The sequence below is a fragment of the Fundulus heteroclitus genome, unplaced genomic scaffold, assembly GCF_011125445.2.
Source record: "Fundulus heteroclitus isolate FHET01 unplaced genomic scaffold, MU-UCD_Fhet_4.1 scaffold_561, whole genome shotgun sequence".
NCBI lineage: Eukaryota > Metazoa > Chordata > Actinopteri > Cyprinodontiformes > Fundulidae > Fundulus > Fundulus heteroclitus.
The window spans coordinates 1-17206 of record NW_023396991.1 but is presented as its reverse complement, the minus strand read 5'-3'; the positions used below and the strand labels follow the sequence as shown (position 1 = coordinate 17206).

Below are 17206 nucleotides of genomic sequence, written 5' to 3'. Positions count from 1 at the left end.
CCTGTGGCCCACATTTTAAACTTGTCTTTGCCGACTTGACAAGACATTAAAAGGTAGGATTTTCTTTCCCCCTCCCCACATCAAATGTCAGCAAATCCCAAAGAGCTCCAACCTCCTACTTCTCCTGACTCTGGAAAACAAAGCAGATTTCTTCCTGCCCCCCCCCCCCCCCCCCCCACACACACACACACACACACTATGGAGTTTATATCAGACGGACACATTCCTCAGATTTATGTTTATCGTTTTCCAATGAAAGAAGGACAGCCGGTGCAACATCCTGCACGCTCCACTCACCGTGTAATAAATATGGCTCCCTCGCTTCGGGTGCCTCAACTTGGAGGATCGATGGGGCATTTAGCTAATCACAGAAGAAAGCCGCAGCAGAAGGAAGAAGAGGGGATTGTCATAAGCGGTAGGCGCTAAGTGAGCCTGCTGGACAAACAGTAATGCTTTCTGTTTGCTCGCGAGGCCTTGTCCAACACCCCGACGCAGGTTCCAGCCATCAAAGGGGATTGAGCTTTTACTCCTGCTCCGTCATGATTACACGCCACCTACGGCAGCCGGCCTCTTCAACAGGCACCGCAGAACTTGAAGAATAGTGGGCGTTTTGGCAAGCACCCTGGCTTGAGAACAGCAGGCTGAAAGACAGGAAAGGTAAGGTCCAGATGAAGCAGCTGCTTGCCATTACTCCACACCAACCCACCCCCAGTCCGAGCAGGAAATAGGCAATCATTTAGTAGTGACAGGTACATGCTGAACCATTGCTATCTGTGCACTGAAACCAACCGAATAATGGATTACAACTGTCTAGTGTTAACCTTAAATCACCAAGAACTTGTGCCAAGGTTAGTCGGTTTCATACCTATCAGAGTGGGAGTGTTCTTTTATATGTGTAGCTAGGCAAAGTCTTAAGATCAAATAAACTCAAATCTTTCTCCAAAGATGCAGTATCCTTTCGGGTCATGAAAAGCACTAGAGGTCTCTTGTGGACTGTAGGGGGCTTAGAGAGTCCGGCTGGATCAACCGTGCAGCTGCAGACCACATCATGTAGCACCAGGTAAGCCAGGGAGTGAAAAAGGGAAAAAAGAGAGACTACTTCTCTGTCACATCATCCATTCATTCATGATCGAGATGTATTCTATAGGCCTTGTGGTCGACAGAAAGCTCCTGAAACAGAATGGAGGGTTGAAATCAACCCATCAATATAACGCCCCTGATTCACCTTGGTAATATTTTTTTTTAAATACATGGGCACAATGAACTGTTCAGGGTAATACTGTGATGTAGTGATATAACACAGAGCAAAGGCAACAGCAACAGCACAGTTTAGGGGGGCAGGCAGACCCCAACCACCAAATGTCTACCAGTGCCTGATTGGTGAGCAAAATCTGGTACAGATAACATGTTATGGGTACATGATGCCCAGCACATTTTCCTGCATTTAAAGAACTAAATTATGTTTAACTGCAACGCAGGGCTCAGGCTGATTTAGTTCCTGTACAGTATATACTGCCACGACCCCGGCTGCAGGATGTGGAAGCAAAGCACACACAGCCTGTGATCCTGGGCAGCGGGGTTGTGTAGGTTTACAAAACTATGATCTGATAATGGCATTGGTATGCAAAAGAGGGGGGTGGAGGGATGGATGGATGGATGGATGGATGGATACTGTAATGTGTTCCACACCAGGGATAGATATACAAGTTGGAGACTTCAACTCAAGTGATACAAGTTGCAAAAATAAAAGGCTTCAGACTCAACTTAGACCAAGAGTCCAAGTCAAGTCTATAGACTTTATGGCACAAGTCTGACACTTTCTTATTGAAAGGTTTGTATCTTGTGTAATGAAGAGTGAAAGGAAGCTGGTATGCAAACAACAGACTGCAGCTGCTGCACAGGTTTTACTGTGAAAGATAAAAGGTAACTGTTGATAAGTATTAAAAGACCGGAAGACAATCATCAGATGTTCTGGTGGTAATTAAGGCCTGGGGACAAACTGTCCAGGTTTGGATTCCTAACCTACAGCGATGCAGGGTTAAAGTAGCCCTAGATCTCATGAATTTAATCAGAGATGTTTATTTCAATTGTTTCAGACCTGAGACTTGACTCTCTGTTCTACACGGCAATACAGTGTTGCTCACCATGTTGATATGCTATTAGCGGTGTGGTAATGACATTGAGAAAAAGCACCAGCCTCACCCATTGTACCTAACTCCACAACTTCCACAGCATAAAGCATCATCAGACAGATAATACGCACAACACCCCCCACACAAGCCCATATCTAAACCCTGAAATTTTCTAGTGGGACAAGGATGGGCAAGTACATTTAAAATTAGGACTAACACTAACATGACACTAACGATTCACCATTCAGTAGGTGATAATCTTTTTGATCATCAGTGTCCTCGCTGGTTCCACCTAATGCACCTAACACCCATGGCAATCCCTGATCCTCCGCTGTCATCCGTTTACCCACTAGCTACGGCTTTAAAGGCAGTTCACCAAGGTGCTCATGTCATCAAATCATTTGTAGTAGTTAACATGACAACTTCTTCAGAAAGTCTATGATATAAATAAAATACTCTCTTCAGCAGCATGTCGCTAGTGAACGAACTGTACAACTAAGAACAAATGTGAGCAATACAGAAGTGTTTGTGTGTATTATCAGCTTTGTTGGCCTGGTTGGAAACTCAAATTTTTTAAATTTACAATCAGTGAGCGCATCATGGCAATGAGTTACCAGGCAGGGTAAACAGCAGGTCTGTGTGGTTGCTTCTGCTAAGGTAGGAAGACATGAGTTAGCCATTCCTAGAATTCGGCATAAGGAGTCATTTAACGGGAAACTGTATTATTATGACTTGCCTGTGGTTCGTTCAGGTTGCTGGAGAGAGATGTGAGCAGATTACAGGAACATTAGAGAACAGCAAACTCCCCTTCATAAAGTGGGGGTGCAAGCTTCCATTTCTGCTGCCCCATTTCTTAACCCATAGAAATCTGATGGCTTCCTCCACACCAACTAATTTACAAAGTCATTGTGATATTCTTTTCCAGCTCTCCATTGGTTTGGCTCATTTCTTAAAACAGAAATTACATTCTTAAAACTCTGAGATCATTTGGCAAAACAGTTATACAGTTTCGCACAACACCATAGCTTACTTGCAAAAGCTTATATCTCTCCCAAAATTGTTCACTAAATTCCTTTCCCGTTTAAATAATCAGTGCCACCAAAATGGCAGAGATCTTTCTCAATTGCTTTGGCTCATTTTGTGAAACAGACCACCAGACGTTCTCAAAATAGCCAAAATAGCCTGGATTGTTCGGCACAACGCCACAGTTCACCTGCTACAGGCCACATCTCTCCCAAAACAGTTCACCCATGTGTCAAAACTAAATTCCTCTCTCATAGAAATAGGCAGCGCCCCCAAAATGCATCAACCCTTTGACATTGTGTGAGCACTGCAAGTGAAAATGTCTAGATGTTTTGTCACCATTGCGGAGGACTACCCAATGGGATACAATTGAGCATAAAACTAAAAGATTCCACCATTGAATGAGTACTGTACATGCCCGTTTTCCCTTCAAAAGGTTTGGGTGATGGAGGAGACCGTAGAGCGAGGCACATTAGACTGCATCTGGTGACCTGCCTCTGCCACTGTGAGGCAATGGTTGACCACATGGTCTATATTTGTGTTCAGAAATTGTACTGGTCAAGCTGTATATGTTGGCCCACGTTTGGCAACACTCACAATCATGGACAGCACCTATAAAGGTAACTAACTGCTCAGACCGCTTGATTGGTCAACTGAGATGCATGAAACTCCCCCTTCGTAAAGTTTTAGTTTCACCTGACTGTCAACTGCTGTTTATCAAATGTTCAGAGACATGTATGGTATTCATGGTATTATGTCCTTGGCTAATTTTGACAATTCAACAGACTATTGTGCATGTGATGACTTATACAATGAAATCAAGCTGACATATTCTGGAGAGAAGACCCATTAGATTGGGAATCAACTAATCAGTTTATCACCATGATGTATTCACTTGGAAAATGTGCTAAATGTAGGCTACCTGTACTTAATCATTTGGAAAGATGCACTGAGACATTTGAGACATGAACAAACACATTTGCAATTTAATGAAAAGAAAGAGAACTGACAAGTGGTTTGGAGGTTTGTCCAGGTTATTTTGGGAATGTGATTTCTGCTTCAAGAAATGAGTCAAAGCAAAGGAGAAAAACCGTAAGCCAGCCAGAGAAGATATAACAGCAGAATTTCAGTCCCACCCTCCTTTCCCTCTGACTTGGCTCGACCCAACTCGCTGCATGGAAGGTGCTTTGTCACACCGTCATTTGGATTTTAAAAAGGGAACTTCCACAGGGTTTTCCCTGGTTTTACAAAACATTAATTCCATCCAATCATAAAGACACATTCAAAGTTAGTGAGATCAATTCTAAGGTGATCCATACTGAATTTCAAGCTCAATGTATAAAATATTGGGGGAAAACACTGGAAACATTTTCTGACAATTCAATTTTTAAAGAAATATTTAGGAACTTGCGTCTCCAATCTGAGTTCCTCCCAAAGCTGCGTTTGGGTCAAATCAAATCCTTCTGTGCATACAGGAGGAAACAGGCTGCCAGCTCTGGTGTTCTATCAGCGCCAGTCCTACAGAACCCTCGGGCTGCAGAGTCTGACTGTCCCTCCTCAACAGCTCTGCTCTGTAGGCCCGACAAACCATAAGATGAGCTCCATGCAAGCCGCTGGCCCACAACGCAGCCTGGCCCTCCGTTACAAAGGATTAGCCTAGCCTGAACAGGCAGCAAAACGCCACCTTGCCTCAGACAGGACGGCCCGACATCGAACCGGAATAAATCAGAGGAGCTGAAGGCGTGCTGATAGCAGGGAGTGGGAGTCATGGCTTCACTGGAGAGCACAACAGGCCTAGGAAGTTATAAATGCTGCCGTCGCCTGTGGGAAACTTTGCTGATCACCATAAATCAGACAAGCAAAACACAAACTCCTCGTTTAATGTAGCCGTTTCTCTCTATGTGCAGTAATCAAGTGACGCAGCCGCACTGGATCTCTGCAGACTCATGCTTGGGCTGAGTTGACAGAACCCGTCCCCCTCCACCCTGGGGGGGACGTTCGGAGCAGGACGGGAGCCGGGGACAACGGGACAGCGGGGCACCCGCATCGCTCGCTTTTATGGAAACAAGGCAGCGGGAGGTTTAACGCGACGTTTAGCTCGTCAAAGAACGGACATTACATGACCGTAAAACGATGAGGCCCACAAATCAGCAGTTGGAGGCGCTGGCCTTGTTGTGGTGCTCGGCAGCCATGCCAACGGTCTGCTGCAATGCAACGTCTTCTGTAAGGCTGACATGTAAAAACAGTCTTGAGTGCTACGTTTTGCTTTAATCCCACTGAAAATTGAAAACACAGCCCTAAAAATGCCTCTTTACGTTATTTTCCAACGAGCCTGTGCCACAGCTGGAGGGGCTCCACTGACCAGGGGCGTCTGTGGTTGAGCTCAGCCAGTCTGCAGGCTCCGAGAGGCCAGCGAGCAGGCTCCGCTCCGCCCGACACGGAGCACCCTCGCCGGGGGAACGACTGAGTAATGGCAGGGTAACTTGATCCAGGGCTGGGAAGAGAGCAGGAGCAACCCTGACGCCTAAATCATGGCTGTGGGATAGAAGGAGGGCAGACGCTATGTGTCTGGAGGGGACGATGCACGGGGAGATGAGGGTTTGAGCGGGGCAGAGCGTGCAGAGGAACCGAGCGGGGGAGGGCGTGCGCAGCCAAGGAGCGGTGGCTGAGGAGCTGCGTGCTAGACAGGCAGCCAAATGACAGAGGGGTGAAAGTCAACACCTCTGTTCAGGTCTTCGTGCACGTGCTGCCGCGTGCAAGGCTCGAGTGGGAGGAGCCTCGGAGGGCTGACGAAGCGTGGGTTTGGGTTTCAGGTTCACGAGCCCCACTCAGAGAGCCCAAACACACACAGGCCCTAAATGACTTCTGGTTTCCCTCGTGTCTGCTGCTAATTGAGAAACTGAGGCTGCTAGACATAAACAGCCGTATCCCTCTATATGAAGGCCACGGTAGTTAGCCACACTTCTATCATCCTACGCTTTATGACTTCTAGAGGGAAGGTTAGACTTTGCTGTTTTGACTGCCAACATTTTCCCTTTCGTCATTTCCCCTAGCTTTTGCTGATCCCACAAAGCACACCGCCTCGTCTCCAGGGATGGCTCTAGAAACAAGAAGCGGGGCGTCCATAATGTAACGTTACAGCTGCCCACATGGACAAGCCAAGATGAGACGATACAATGATCGAATAGCTAAAGACATCACATGCTACGCATCAATATACAAAAAATAGTTAGGTAAGAATAGACATAGATAGGATAGTCATTAGAGATTGTCCGATACAGGCTTTTTAAGGCCAATGCCGATACCGATTATTCTGACATCAGTCTAATCCATCCCCGATATGTGATGCCGATTGTTTTTTGGGGCCGATTCCTGAAGCCGACATTGCTTTTTCTTCAGTAGTGACAGGGACTGATGGTAGCCCCAGACCAAAGTTGCAGAAAAGTTCCCAGTAGGAGTTAATGCCTGACATGACATTTGTCCCTAAACGCAGTACTCCGCGTGAATCTTCCTTGTCATGGCTACAGCTCTGACGGTCCCTGGATAAAAAACATTTTTCATCCGGGAGGTCCGGCCTTTCATGGACTAGTAACGCTTGCCTGAAGGCATCAGGCTGAACAGATTATGAGCTGAGTGAGAGGAATCTTTGAGGATGTTTGTGGCTCTTCTGATGCGTCTGGATTTGCCAATCTCCCCCAGGGAGGGCAGAGGGCATCATCTAGTGATCTTTTGTGCTGCATTTATGATCCTCTGCAAGGCCGTTTTATCTGCCGCTCTGCTCCCAGCATACCACACCGAGACGCAGTAAGTTATACCACCCTCGACAGAGGCACAACAGAAGGACACTAGTGCGTCTGTTTTCCTAAGAACTAGCAGGAAGTGTAGCCGTGCTGGGCCTTCGCTGTCATTGCCTGGATGTTGCAATACCACGAGAGGTCAGAGATAACTGCCAGCAATCTGGAGGAGGTCACCGTCCCCATGTGGACGGGGGCATAGTCCACTCCTGGGTTTTTGTGGCGTTAAGAAGCAGGCTCCATCAGAAAGGGAAACACGATTCATTTGGCCACTATGACAAAAATGCTCCAAGGAGTCAGAGTGAAGCTTTTAAACCCAAGTAGCATGGTTCTAATTGTCAATCATGGTGGAGGCAGTGTCATGCTGTGGGGTTATTTTGTTGCAAGTTGCTCTGATGCAGCAGGAGAGTGGGTGGAATAATGAAGGACCAAATTCTTGAATGAATAAAACATGCTAACATTAAGTTAGCATGTTGCCAACATTAAGTTAGCATGTTGCCAACATTAAGTTAGCATGTTGCCAACATTAAGTTAGCATGTTGCCAACATTAAAGGTATACTATGCAACCGGGGTTGATTTTCCAGCGAGGCTCCCCCCAGAGGGCGAAAGTAAAAGTGCACTGTCGTAAAGATGCTCAGCTGTTCTGGTTTCTCCATCAAGCCAGGCGCGGTTGTTTTGAGCTTAGCAGACAGGCGAACGCAACAAAAAGTGGAAAAAACGGCAGTACAAACAATAACTAACAGTGAAGGTATGAACATCAAGCTTCCCGCAGCGCTATCTTGGCGAGGCAGCCGCCTCGCCAAGCCGCCGCCGCCGCAGTCGCCTCGCCAACATAAAAAAAATAAAATAAAATAATAATAATAATAATAAAACTCGACATGCTTGCATGTTTATTTGACGTTAACACGCGGTTCTTTGTTGTTGCTTTCGCGCGTGCATATAGGGAATGGCAGGGCAAAAACACATGGAGTTCTCGCCGTAAAGCGAGACTTCTGTGTGTGCGGGCCAAGAGCTCTTGCATGTTGCCAACATTAGGTTAGCATGTTGCCAACATTAAGTTAGCATGTTGCCAACATTAAGTTAGCATGTTGCCAACATTAAGTTAGCATGTTCACTGATGAAGATTGGTGTCCTCTGTGACACAGTAAAGACTGTTGCTCTCAGACTGACAGCAGATGTCCTCAGATTGCTCATGTTGCTCAATGCGCACCGTATAATGAACTCATTCTACACACTTAAGTGAACGTTTTCGTTGAATAAAATCAACAAGCTCGGTCCAAACCTTTACATTTTTTGGAAGAATTGATGATACGCCTTATAATCCGGTTCATTTTACATGTGGACAAAGACACACCTCGACACGTTAATTCACGGTACGCCTTCTTGTTTGAAAAATACGGTAGGTTCAGCTCACTGATGCGGTCCACATAGAGTGGATAAAAGTTAGCAGAGCTTCTAAACACGACACACCCCAGTAGTGAGACACGCTGGACAGAGCAACCTGCAAACAGTAAATGTGAAGGAAAACCTTTTCCAAGAAAACACCCTGCCATGAAAAATGAAAACAGAAACCAGCTCCACATACTGCCGCAAACGTGCATCTGAAAGTTCCTGTTCAATAATAAACCACAGAAAGCCCCTGAGCAGCAGATCCCATAATAGAAGCGGGCCACTTCTTAATGACTCAAAGAGAACACAACTTCCATTTTTGCAGGCTTTAATCACTCAGCTGGTGCTTCACAGGGAAACCCGTCGAGAGTTCCCCGAAACTAACGGGTGGAACCCCGGCTGTTTCGGTTGGTAGCTGGTCCGAGGTTCAGCTTCCTGCTGGGGGGTGGGGGGGCATTTTGTCTGCTGATCTCCAACATTGTAGAGCAGAGCCTGACGTTTCTAACCGGACTCAATGCTGCCGTCTGCTCCCCTCAAACCTCTTATGCTGCGGCCACACGATGACATTACAAACCTCACACAAATCCTTTGCAAGAGGTGGAACACGTCCAGGAACAACGCTAATGCTCAGCAGCCCAATATAATACCACACCCCCGCCGCCTGCGAGTCCCGTAAAAGTCCGCCGTCGGGCTTCACGTGTAACTTTCATTAACTTTTCTTAGAAACGAGTGCAGTAAGACCGACAATTTAGCAGAGAAAGAAACGTTCAGCCGGCTATTACTGAACCACATCCTCCCTTTTCCATCCACAATATGTTCCACATTTATTATTCAAGCTGGAGATGCACTTTCCTTGTTCCTCACTCAGCTGCTCCTGAATTCTTTGGGCAGCACTTCACATAAATTCATCTGGAGCTTTAAAAGACAAAAAAAAAATGGGCTAAATTGGCTTTTCAACTTTCGTTCATCTTTTCTTCCAAAAATTCTGAAAAATCCCTCAATCCAGCCCCCATGTAAGTGGTTTGTTAGGGTAGAGAGCACATATTAGTTGCCATCTCTGGTGCCTATGTGGTACATCTCAAACATAAAACTGTTAGTATTTTATATGTAGACCCAGTGAATTTATGCGCCAGCTCAACACAAAGCAGAGCACAGCTGAAGGAAGGAAAATGTTTGTGTTGTTTTTGTAGAAATCTGTAATGCATGCATTTATATTCAGTCCCCCTGAGTCAAAACGTGGCAGAATCCCCTTTCACTGCAATTAAAGCAGCAAGTCTTTTGGGTTTGGCCTCTTCTTCTTGGCTGACTGCTCCATTTGAACACGTGAATGTGTGTTCAGCCGTTCTCCTGCTAGAAGGAAACCCCCTGGCCAGAGAATGATGCTGCCACCGCCGTGTTTCACAGCGGGATGAACATTCAGGGCCGTGTGGAGCGGAAGTCCCCCCACACGCAGCAATCTGCATCCAGGCCACAGCCGCCAGCTTTGGAGTCATCTGACCAGGGCGCCTTGATCACATGTGCGAACAGGACTTCTTACGGCCATATTTCTTGCCCAATAAGAGCTCCTCCAGGGTTACCGTGGGTCCCTCCTTTAACGGTGGATTACTCTTCCTGACCTGTGTGCTGGGTCCCTTCTCAAACATGCCTCCTCAGCCTTCACAGACCAGCTGGCTAAACTGAGGGGAAATTACACACAGGAAGACTCGACTGGCTTCTACAGCAAATTAAATGCACTGGGTGTCATTTCTAAGGGGATTGAATCCATCTGATCACCATGCTTTCTAGAATAGTGTCTGTTAAACAAACACTGACATCTGCTGTCTTCCACTTGACCACTATGACCTTCTTTGTGTCGGTCTATAATATAAAAAACCCCATTCAAACTTATTTGAGTTGCAAAAAGTGTAAGGGGTGTGAATACTTTTGCGGGGCACTGTATAATATAAAAGTATTAAGAGCATGCATTAGAAAAAAAAAGCTATTATGAGCTCCCTGAGCCAAGCTGGCTAAATTCGTGCAGAACCCCAGACTGAACATCTTGGCAGCATTATTACATCCAGTTTGTTAGAAATGTCAGCGAGGTTTAAGTTTTTCTGTTTGTTTGGTTTTTGTTGTGAGGCGGTTCTCAACAAAAAAAAAACAAAAAAAACCTCTTGACTTCAAAAGGTTTTGCTATGAGTGGCGCCGGGGTCCAAAGCCTGGTGGGTCTGTGTGTGTTATGGTAAGATGATCTTGGTTATGACTGAGCGGAAATGTCAGACAAGCATCTCAGTTTCCTCCGCCTGCTCCCAGCCCTCCACGTCTCGCCACATGTGAAACCACACCGGAGCCTCTCGCCGGCTCCGGCTGAACGCTGCAGCCGCGCCGCTACGCGTTTACACTGGATGGCGGCGGTGCGCGCCAGCCCCTCGCTCTTCCTATGTGGACAGACCCTATCTTGCTGCGTAATTCTCCTCCTTTTTTTTTTATTTCTTAAATCACCGGCTAGCGATGAAGCTTCAGCGTGCGAGACGTTTCCCACGGGGGGGGCTGTGTGATGGAGGGAGGCTGTCGCGGGCAAACTGGGCTCTGCTCTGATGTGTAGGGAGAGAGGGTGTTCCTCACGCCGACTCATCTATAAGCCTGAGAGCCGTTCTTAGTCAGCAAATCTGAAGAAGTCTGTAGAAGAGAAATGTGTAGGCACGCCGGTTTTCCACATGAGCAGAGAGTTGCTGTTTGGAAGGCCCAGTGAAGGTGATGATAAGTCATTTTCCAGATGAAGCTGATATACGCGTGTGATTAGCTCTACAAAAGCCCCGCCATGCACTACCCAGCCTGGCTCAACTTTACATTTATGCTGTTGGGTGTTTTTTCCCCCCACATGTCCTGTTGCTGCATTTCAGGCATACCTTTGCTGTCTGCCCACATAGCTTCTACATTCCAACCAGTAGTTTAAACGTATTTACTTATTTCATAATAATAATAATAATGGATCTGTACAAAAAATTAGTCTATGTTGGTGAAGTGAAAATAAGACATGAAAACGGGGCAAGTGCACAATATCATCGTTGCCTTTTGCTATAAAAAGTTCTGGTCCAAGCCGGTTACCTTCAAAAGTCCACCTTGTGACATGAGTGTCACATGACCTGTCCGTATAAAACACACCTTTTCTGAAAGGCCCCAGAGGCTGCAGCACCACTACAGGAGGCATCACACCGTGGAGACCAAGGAGCTCTCCAAACAAGTCAGGGACAAAGTTGCTGAGAAGTACAAGTCAGGGTGGGGTTAGAAAGAGCATCCCAAATCTTTGATGTTTCCCCCGGAGCACCATCAGATCCATCATCTTCAAATGGAAAGCATGTGATACCACGACAAACCTGCCAAGAGTGAACCGCCCACCAGAACTCACAAACTGGGCCACGAGGGCATTGATCAGGACAGCACAGCGACCAAAGGTAACCCTGACAGAGCTGCAGAACTCTCCAGCAGAGACTGGAGGATGTGTCCACAGGACCACAATGAGCCGTACACTCTATAGAGCTAGGCTTTATGGAGGAGTGGCCAGATAAATTATATCACTTAGTGTTAAAAATAAGAAGGCACGTTTGCCAAAAGGCACGCCTCACGACTCTCCTTATGTATGGAGGAAGGTGCTCTGGTCAAGTGACACTAAGATTGAACTTTTCAGCTTCCAGGGAAAACATGATGTCTGGTGAAGACCCAACACATCCCATCACCCCAGTGAAACATGGTGGTGGCAGCAGCATGCTCTGGAGATGTCTTTCTGCATTCTGGAGCAGAAGCTGTCAGTCTGTGATCTGACACTGGGACACAGGTTCACCTTCCAGCAGGACAAAAAGCCCGAAGCAGACCGCTAAAGCAACACTAGAGGGCTTTAAGGGGAATCATTTAAATGTGTTGGAATGGTCTAGTCAAAGTCCAGACTAGACCATTGGTGATTGGGCTTACGGATCATGCTACCGGTAGCAACATTGACCCTGGTCAAATGCAAAAAAATGTTGCGCATACAAGCTCCCACAAAATGTGCAATCAGGGAACCAAATAACACAAGATCACTTTTATCAACTGGGCTTTTTTATTATTATTATTTTTATTATAATAACTTCTGTTGTAAATCTAACATAATACTCTTTTTTCTCAGGGAATATAGATCTATCTAACATTTCTCTTTCTCACACAGCCATGACATTTTTAATTTGATCAGTAGAACTTGTTTTCAACATTGGCCATAACAATTTAATAGTGACACTTGATTGTCACCAGAGACTATTTATTGTGTCAGATAGGACAGACCACTCATTTAAAAAATAAAGTAACTTATAAAATGAGTTTGAGATGGCATTTCCTTAAAACTTGGCAGTTTATTTTGATATATTTTGTTACTAATTCTTTCTAAAAACCCACCAAATGTTGTAAAAAGTTTTTCAAATTGTTTACAACCAGCCAATAAGCAATTTTTTTTCCAGCTCAATGTGTTTAAAAGAAGCCCAATTGGGTGGAAATCCACCCAATCTGGCAACTCTGACTACACTACACTTTCTCAGCACTGTAGGAGTGGTCAGAGAGCCACAGTCATGCCCCCCCTGAAAATTTTTTATGTGTTTCTGCTGCTGGGTCCAGCTTAGGACTACAGCTCCCATGACTACGTTGGGGCAATTATCATACCAGTTATTGTTATTGGGGAGTCTTTTTATAGTCGTTTGATTTTTTTATTTATTTATCATGAAACCCATAAACTCCTCTTGATGTTTGCAACCCCCCCACAAACAAAGAAGGAAGGCTATGTAAGGATTGATACTTTTAGCTGATAAAAGTGGGAGAGGAAACGGGGGGGTGGAGGCGGGGTGAAGGGCGGGGAAAAAAAAAAAAAAAAAAGAGAGAGAGAGAGAAGAAGAAGTAAGAAGAAGAAGATAGAAGAAGAAGCAAAGAGAGAGAGAGAGAGATGAGAGGAGAGCGAAGGATAGAGTGATGAGAGAAGAGAGGTAGAGAGACTGAGAGAGAGAGAGAGAGAGACGAGACACACACACAGGGACAGTAGACACAGACAGACCACAGAATGAGGACGAGAGAGAGACAGAGAGAGAGAGAGAGAGTGACATGAGAGCGAGATGACAGGACAGGAGACAGAGAGCGACCGGAGGACAGCGAGGGACATAGATATATAGACATATATATATGATATATATTACCATATAACATTATCTACAATACCCCTATATATATCTGTAATTGTATATATATATATCATATATAATGATAGTATATATATCTATATATATGATATATATATCATTATATATACTATATATAGATCTATATATAAATGGGAAGTAGTGTCAATATCTTAAAAATATAATTTGAATTTGAACTTATTTTGTGCTTGACTACCTGACATAGCCCAGAAGTAGCCTAGCCCATGCTGGGTTAGTTCATTTTTAAGTCTTTTTAGGAGCAGTAATTGTGTTTGTGGGACGTTGACATTAGTGAAGTTCGGTCGGAGCAATAAATGCTGAAAAAGACTGCAATGGATTTTTAAATATATTTCATTATCCTTTAAAAGATAATAACAGATACACATAAGGTTTTAACCCTATAACTGTCTCCTGCTCTATTCTAATGCATGTTTTAAAGTGGAGCCTGAGATCTTATAGCCATTAATAGCGCTCAAACAGCCGATTTGTTCTCTCTACTCTCTCCACAGAGAGGTAAAGCTACTAAACGGGGCAGAGTTATGATCTCAGTAGCTTTACTCTTTGCTAGAACAGATCCTACACTTGCCTCATTCACAGGAAGACTGACTAACCTAGAACCGGCGCTTCGGGGGAAAACTTGAGTGGTTCATGAAAAGGCAGGTGTCGGTCAGACTGCAGGAGTTCTGTGACCTTAACACGATGGAGGTGCTTTAAAGATGTCTACCGACTGGTTCTGTCCTGCTGACATGCCATGCTGACCTGTTTTCTTTGGCAAACTCTCCATACAGTCTGACTGAGCCCGAGCCTTTCGGCCAGGTAGATCGTTTCTGTCTCTAAGCTGTGCAACGTAGGCAGAGGCGTCCAGGATTTGCTGCTGCACCTGCAGGACAAGGTGGTTCTGCAAAGCTCCAAGTCGGGTGGAGCTGAACTCAAATGCAGAAAGCAGCTATGATCAGCCTTCCCCCTTCCAGAGGATGCAGAACTTTGCTTCGGTCAGTCACAGAAAGCGGGAGTGGGGTGGCAGCTTCTACAGGGCACCACTGCAGAAGCCTTTCAAGGTGAGCCAGCTGCAACGCAGAGGTAAAAGGGAAGCGGTGACAGCAGCGCACACCCCGCCCCCACTAGTTGCCCTTCCAGCACTGCTGCCAGACAGGGCTCCGACAGAGGGCAGGGACTGCACAGCTGCAGCCCTCAGCCCCGCTCCGCGTCTGTGCAGCAGCTTCAGAGCAGGGAAGCCCGGCTGCATGACGTGACGTCTACCTGCGCTGCACAGCTGCAGCTTAGCCTCAGGCCTGCTCTGCCTTAGCTGCACACCTCCTGTCTCACGGCCGAGGAGCAACCTCTCCGCCCATTCCTCATTGCTTACGCCTTTTTTTTTACGGGCGCGACGTCGTCTCCATTATGCGGGCTGCTGCGCGTTTCAGCCGCCCCTGGTCGGAAAACCAAGCGAGCAGAGAATATTCCTGAAGGCTTCCTAAAAGGCTTGTTCGACAGATTCCTGCAACCGAGCAGCGTTTGGGCTCGGCTGTCCCGGGCTAAACGCCGCTCCGGCGGGGGCGGAAGCGCTGTGGCGAGTTCAGACGTAGCTCACCTGGATCCCCGGTTACCGAGAGGGAGCGTCTTCAGGGCGCAGAGCCGCTCATTTCCCCTGGAAATTTGGAAAACCCTTCGCTCCTCATAACTGTTTCTCTCCAGCCATCTTGAGCCAAACCGTCAACTTGATCCGGCGGGTGCCATTCAGTCGAGAGTTTGGCTAAACCTTCGAATTGCGTCCATTTATTCACGCTGTAATTCCGGAATTAAATCAAACGTACTCTTATTCCTACCTTTTCGACCATAACACGAGTTTCAGGTGGCTAAAAACAAAGCACTGCCGCCGTTTGACTGAGTCCGCACCCCCAGGCAGGCAGAGGTGGTACGGTCCATGGCATACCGCAGACCCACTCTGCTGTGTTGAGAGTAGGCAGCCAATCAGGAGCCCCGTAGTAACCTGTAAGAGCATAACAGCTGGAGCTGCGGGCCAGCTGAGACGAAACACACACAGCACGCGACGGGAGAGAGTTACTTTAGGACGAGGTTCCAGCCAGCAGCTCGTTTCAAAAGCGGCAACATTTTCACAACAAAACGGACAAGTTTAAAGGGACCTTCCACCTGGGTCCGCCCTGAACAGTCTCAGCCAGAAGTTTCGACTTTGTGACGTGAATGTTTTGCTTTGCAATCTTTTTTTTATTATTGTTATTATTGAGACAGTTGTTACTTGGGTTTCATTTTCAGATTGTTGTTCAAAGATGTGCATAACAGTTTTATGCAAATACTGCTGAAGGAAAAAAAAAAAAAAAGAATATATTTCTGTTCTGAGCTTCTGAAGCGTTCAAGTTGTTTCCAGAGTCGGAGCGCTCGTGAAGGAATGACGTCACGCTGTATCAGCGCGTTCTGGTTATGAGTTGTAAAGCTGTGGCATTGCTGTTGTGCCTTACCAGACAATACAAATTGTTTGTTTTTTCCTTTTATGTATACGAACACTACATGAATGGTTCACATATATTGTACAGCACTACATGTTCCACTGCTTTAATGGCATACAGGCCAGCATAAGGGCAAATTAAAAGTTTTCACCTGGAACGTTTCCATTTGTGGAAGCCATATTGGATAGAGGGTATTCCAATCTGGGAAGACAAACAGTGAGTGTAACCCTGACAACACACTCAGAAATCAGGACTTGCAATGGTACATCTGCTAATTTACAGGACTGCATCCTGTCCTCACCTGCTTTTGTCATTTCATGTCAGGTTAGTTTTTGTTACTGTTACCGTCAGGCTTTTTTTTTTTTTTTTTTTTTTTCGTTTTTTTAACACCACCAGGCCTGTGCTTGGGCATATCTAGGCCTAAGATCTAGGTCTAAGGCTGCTGATAATGCTTTGTACAGACGTACACAGAATTTTACCATTTCAAATAGTTTGAATTTCCTGTGCTGTCTTGCACAAAAACGTACAATAATATCTACAGTATGTGCTAATTCGGCAGTAACGTCGGCATGTTGAATGCAAACTTATGACAGCAGCGAACCGTTGAGTGGCAGGTTTTTTAGATTAGAGTCCTGAAGCACTTGCCAGCTTGCTAACAAGAACCTTGTTAATCTTGGTGTTAAGAAAAACTTGTTTTTTGGCTTTTAGTCACTGACAATTTTCTTATCCAACCAGACAACCTTTTTTTTTGCTTCACAGAAAATTCAATTCAATTCAAAACATCTAGTAATTTTTCTAATGGCCATGTATGAAATGTTATGCACACATGAACTTCAAATGATTAACATTGCTGGCCGGTCTCCCCATCAATCTTTCTTTTAATGGGCAAACTGGTTCAATGCATTCTTCAATAGTCCTTGGCGTTTTTTGCCCAGTTACGCTGATGGGTACCTTTTGTTGATGCATTGGCAAGACAACCTGTAGATGACATGGTGTAGTGTTAAACCAATGAATTCCGCCCATCCTGTTTTTTTTTAACAAAACGCAACGGTCTTTGTTCAGTAAAAAAAAAGTGTCCTTAAAAACGACTGCCTTTAATGTTAGCATTAGTCAGGGCTGGATAAGGTGGATGGGGGATGCTCTCTGTGCTCTATCCTATCACCAAAAGGTTTATTTTCACATGCCATTACCAGATTATCAGGTACCCTCA

At 45.6% G+C, this 17206-nt stretch overlaps 1 protein-coding gene across 2 annotated transcripts in view; it reads right to left on the bottom strand.

Moving 5' to 3' along the window:
- znf438 (zinc finger protein 438) overlaps window positions 1-15467 on the bottom strand; it is a 51019-nt gene extending 35552 nt beyond the window's left edge. The window contains exons 1-2 of one of the 2 annotated variants that reach the window (XM_036133055.1): window positions 15123-15467; window positions 298-641 (exon numbers count right to left, since the gene is read on the bottom strand). The gene's annotated coding sequence lies outside the window, so the exon portion shown is untranslated. The remainder of the gene's footprint in view (window positions 1-297; window positions 642-15122) is intronic. The other variant, XM_012871191.3, reaches the window with a different exon arrangement.
- Between the last annotated feature and the right edge of the window lie 1739 nt (window positions 15468-17206).